A 5,718-nucleotide genomic window follows, 5' to 3' on the forward strand; every position below is an offset into this window, starting at 1 on the left:
TATGACTTGATCATTATGTACTAATGGTTAGGACCTTGACAAAGGCCTGTTGCTGTTTCTTAATGGTCCTGGGTAGACCTCTGAATGGGCTGCTACCTGCAGAGGGAAGTCTGTGACAAAGTGCTCAGCAGATTTGTGTGTGTGAGAGAGGTTCTGAAGTCAAAGGACAACTGAAAGTTAGCTAAACTAGCATGTAGGGGGGCCAGAACAGATCTGAGGTGTGCTAACCTCCAGGAGTTGTGCTGATGTGCTTCCATATGCTATGCTCAGATGTTTACCAATAGAATAAGTATTGCAGTGACACTAAGGGCTATTCAGCATGCACAACTTACTCCTGATTTTCTCAGCAGTCGATCCACAAGTATTAAAATAAACTTGGGGAATCTTTCTGCATGGATGACCCCTCTTCTGAATCCCCTCTGCTGTGGAGTCAGTGTATTTCTTCTGCACCTGACTAAACAAACAAGTATAACCAACAAGGGTGATCGGCGTCAACGGTGGTGTCCCAGCACCAAACCCTCCCCCTCTTTTTATTTTTTTGCACATGGAGTATAGCACTACTGCACAGAAACACTAGAGACATTTCCTTCTCCATCAAAACTGTTGCCACTGGTGATTCTCTGTGTACTGACGGGACAATCCATGCACATGTGGCAGGATGGAAGAAGAGAAGGCTCAACAAAATGGCTCCTGATCCTGCATCAACCAGAGCCATTTTAAATGATATGTGAAGCAAAACTCCTTCGACTAGTAGCAATTAACAGAAGTAGTCTCTCTCCAGAGTGGCTGGCACAAGCAGTTATTTCCCCCCCCCCATTTGTTTTGTTTTTAAAGGACAAGTTTAGTGACACAATGCTGAGAGGAGGGTGAACACACATGCGGAAGAGTGAGGGAACATAACACTAAAGAAAATGGCTCCTGAGCCAGCATTAACTGGTGCCATTTTAAATAGTATGTGAAGGATCAGCGCCTCCCCCCCTACCCTGAAGATGAATTATTTCTTTTCCTTTTAAAAAAGGCAGTATCATATCACTAGATCACGGAAGCATTGAAGCAACAGTCTTATCAGGTTCTATGAATTCCCAGGTTTCGTTTTTTAAAACCCCTACGTTTCTAGCGTCTTCCCTGGTGGAGATATGCCTTTTTCCTTATATCTCCATGAGGGAAGGAGCTAGAGACTTGCTTTTTTTAAAAAAAATGAAAGCTGGGAATTCAGAGAATGTGCTATTACTGCTTTAACACTCTGGTGATCTAGCGATGTTTTATTGCTTTTTTAAAAAAAGGGACCAGAAAGTGATGAAACCATGAAACTGACCAGATCGCAGGGGATATACTGAAAAAATGCTTGTGCTAACTACTTCTAGTCAGTTTCATGGTCACACATTAACCAAAAGGAAACAGAAAAGTCTAAAGCGGTTTGAGCATTATCCAAGAGGTGTGAGAGCAGTTGAGAATCAATTAACAAGGGAGATGGGAAAATTGAACAGCTTAAGTTTTTAGAAACCTGGAGGGGGACGTTTGGGTGTCAGAGAAAATTTCCAAATCCTTCCTCTCCACCATGATTCCCCATGAACCTTTAACATGCTTGTGTGTGTGTGAAGTGCCGTCAAGTCGCAGCCGACTTATGGCCACCCCTTTTTTGGGGTTTTCATGGGGGTTTCATGGAGACTAGCAGAGGTGGTTTGCCAGTGCCTTCCTCTGCACAACAACCCTGGACTTCCTTGGTGGTCTCCCATCCGAATACTAACCAGGTCTGACCCTGCTTAGCTTCCGAGATCAACTAATCCTTCCTTTATTCCTTCCTTCCTTCTCCCAAGGGAACCATGGGGATTGTTTACTAAGGAATCAGAGGATGAAGCTGGGTTAGGTGTGCTTTGAAAAAACACACCATTTTGGGCAGAGGCAGACATAGGGAGCTGTGAGAGGGATGAAGGTGAAGCGCCCAAGGGTCCTCTTGCCGCCACCGGGGCTCTCCCCCTCGGCGGTGCAGGGTGACCTTGCTGCGGCCGCCCCCCAGGTGCTGGGACCGACAGGGATGGCTGGCGGCGTGTCCGGGCTCTCCTCAAGCAGGAGCCGCCACGCCGCTCCTGCTTTGCGCCACCAGTGTCTGTCCCTCATGGTGCCAGCGGTGGCGAGACTGGAGCTGGCTCCGGCTGCCTGCACCGCCCCCGGCCCTGCCCTCGGAGGAGTCCCCCCGCCTGGCCAACCTCCACCCTCGCTTCTCACCCACAGCTGCTGCTGCTTGCGCGGCCTGGCCAACTTCCCCGAGGCTATCCTGAGGTCACACGGCAACGTCGCCTTGCTTTCCCACCATCCCAGGGATTCCTCCCCTGGTACAATTGCCAAGGATAGGACTTTTTGGAGGACTTTGATTCATAGGCACTTAACACACACACACGATTGCCAACCTCCAGTTGGGGCCTGGGAATCTCCCGGGATTACAACCGACCACCGCTCTACACAGATCAGTTCCCCTGGAGAAAATGGCAGCTTTGGAGGGTGGACTCTATGGCATTATACCCCGCTGAAATCCCTCCCCAAACTCCACTGTCCCCCAGATCTCCAGGAATTTCCCGGCCTGGAGTTAGCAACCGTATCCCCAGGGCATATGCCTTACAAGCACAGTGTGTTTTTCCCAGGAGAAAATTGTTCCAACAGATACACAGGGCATTTGTGTGTCACTCACCCGAGCGAGGCCTTCTGCAGGCCCACCCTGCAAAAGGGCAAAATCAACAACTGCAAGGGTTGCCAACCTCCAGGTAGTAGCTGGAGATCTCCTGTTAATGTATGAGTTGTTTTTTCTAAACTAAAACCTCAGTATTCAGGTTAAATTGCCGTGTTGGCACTTTGCGATAAATAAGTGGGTTTTGGGTTGCAGTTTGGGCACTCGGTCTCTAAAAGGTTCGCCATCACTGTACTAGACTCTTGCTCTTTTCTACTGCTACAGGACTTCTATGGTTTTAACAGCCAGACAATCAACAGGTGAAGAATTCTCCATGCAAAAATGCAGGGGGGGGAAACTCCGCCTGTTATGTTTCCATCTATTCCATAGCTGTTAAAAGCACAACAGCCACACCAGCAGCTCTGCCCTGAGAAAAACAGCTTTCTGCCTCTCCTACAGGTGATTTAATGTCACTACCATTCCCAGGCGCTTGTCAGTAGGTAAAAAAAAAGGAAGCCAATGAGGAGCCCCTGTGGAAATGCAAAGCAGTGCAGCACAACAGTCTGGTATGGTTTGGCTTTAATAGCCTGCTAGTTGAAGGCTAACAGAATTTAATTTGCAATTTAAATGCAAATGAAAAGCACAGAGGAATGAAATATAACAGAATAGCCAGCATCAGCCTGCAACTTCCACTCTTGCTTTAATATATCTTGGGACTTTATTACTTCTGCCATTTCAGTTTATCACAGCTGTCTCCTCCCCTCGGTTCCCTCTTTTAAATAATACCAGCTAGCTAAATGCAATGACCCGATTAGACAGAATTTCTTTTGATAACTGTCTATGACTGTCAAGGGGTATGATGGGCATTCTCACAAAGAAGACAACTGTATCTTGAAATGTTCAAAATGAAAGACTTTGACATTTTAAAAAAATCGTGGGGATGGGATGAAGTTTGGTCTAAATGGAACATTTTATATGATTAGTTAATCCACATGGAGAAACTTTTTTCCACAGAGCTGTTGAACACAAGAAGCTACCCTGTTCGCATGCTACGGCTAGAAATAGCTAACACTCATTCACTTTACAAATGAAACTGGGGAGTACTTCAATAATGTGAGTAACTTACACATTAAGCAGCTCAAGCATCCTAAAATGTAATTTGCCTTTGAAATATGTAATCAGATCTATGCTCATTGTCACATTTACTTACTTACTTATTGGGAAAGCATTTGTGTGTCCACCTTTCTACAAGGCGCCTGCATTGACCCTCAATATATATTACATGCAGGCACAAGAGAGAAAAAGTGATAAGTGGTTTGTTTGGGCTTCCTACTCAGGCAGGGGGTTGATCCCAGTCTGTCCTTGTCTGGTCCAGCAGGAATGGTCTCTTAGTGGTAGGGCCCCTACGTCACAAACAGAAGGTTCCAAGTTCAATCCCCAGTATCTCCAGTTATCTCTAGGAATTACCAGTTAAAACTATCAGATAGCAAGTAATGTGAGACCTGAGACCTTGGACAGCCACTTCCAGTAGCCCATGCTTGACTTTGATATGACCAATGGCCTGATTCAGTATCAGGTACCTTCATGTGTATTCACCCAAAGGAAAATGCGTCACCCAGATTTCAAAATCATTGACCTCCATTTATCAAACTCAGATAAGAAATCAAGAAAAAAATCAGATCTGCTACTACTGAGATTAGTTACTAATTGAGGCTGTCTCTGCCTGCCTTTACTTTCCTCCTCTTTCTGTGATTTGTCACATAATCCGTGTGTGTGTGCGTGTGTGTGTGTGAGGGCACAGCCACTATCTCAGATATTTCAGTGGAGAAACCTTACGTTGCTGTGCCATAGACAAGCACTGGTGCATCAACTCCATAGACACCCCCCCCCCCAAGAACCACCAGTACTGGTGGTGGAAGGAGCTAGTTGGCTCCCCAAGCTTCCCCAGCCTGGGGCGACCCCTGCAATGGAAGAGAGCTACACCTGCAAAAACTGCAGCATAGCACCTAGGCACCCATTGAACTGGGGACATCTCCAACCATGTTAATTTGGGGAGGGGCTGTGGCTCAGTGGTAGAGCATCTGCTGGGCATGCAGAAGGCCCCAGGTTCAATCCCCGGCATCTCCAGTTAAAGGGACTAGGCAGGTTGGTGATGTGAAAGACCCTTACCTGAGACCCTGGAGAGCCACTGTCGGTCTGAGTAGACAATATTGACTTTGATGGACCAAGGGTCTGATTCAGTATAAGGCAGCTTCATGTGTTCAATCCTCCTGGACCTCTTGTCGCCTTTCGATACCACTGATCACTGTATTCTTCTGGATCATCTTTCAAGACTGGGAGGCACTGTTCTGCAGTCGTTCCGTTCCTACCTCGAGGGAAGGTTTCAGAGTGTGCTGCTGGGGGACAGTTGCTCTGCCCCTTGGCCTCTGGACAAGGTTCCATCTTGTCCCCCATTCTTTTCAGCATTTATGTAAAGCCACTGGGAGAGGTCATCCGGTTTTGGGTGTCCTACATTTTTGTTGCTAGTTTACAGTTGGCTGGCTAGACCAATGGTATGTTTTGGGAAGGCAGTTGATAACATTTAAAATAAAACAAAATGCTACATATAATCTGCATATTTATATGAAAAGCAGACCCCTGAACATGAACAGATACACTGACTTTGCCAAACCCACCAACACTGCTAGAACAACCTCAGTGCTCAACGCTTGGAACCTGTGAAGGATTTCCATGAATGGGAGTAATTTTCACTAATCCCCTTAATTATGCTCCCAGGGGTGCCCTATCAGAGAAAGGAGACAGCAGAAGGGTTCTGTGAGATTGAAGCAAATATCTTGAAAGCAAACTCATTAGATGATTCACTCACTCTTCAAATGGAAAAATGGTAAGAGTAGATTTTGGCTAAGAACTTCGATAGCTTCAAGAATGCATCACACCACTAGGAATTATTCTTTTCTGTAGTTTCCTTTATTGAAGTAAATCCCTCACACATACTTCTATTATAATGAAAACTTCTTTGATACAGCTGTGCCACGCTTGAATTCAGCAGCTCCCGT

This window comes from Euleptes europaea, chromosome 3 (genome assembly GCF_029931775.1).
Source record: "Euleptes europaea isolate rEulEur1 chromosome 3, rEulEur1.hap1, whole genome shotgun sequence".
Classification (NCBI taxonomy): Eukaryota; Metazoa; Chordata; class Lepidosauria; order Squamata; family Sphaerodactylidae; genus Euleptes; species Euleptes europaea.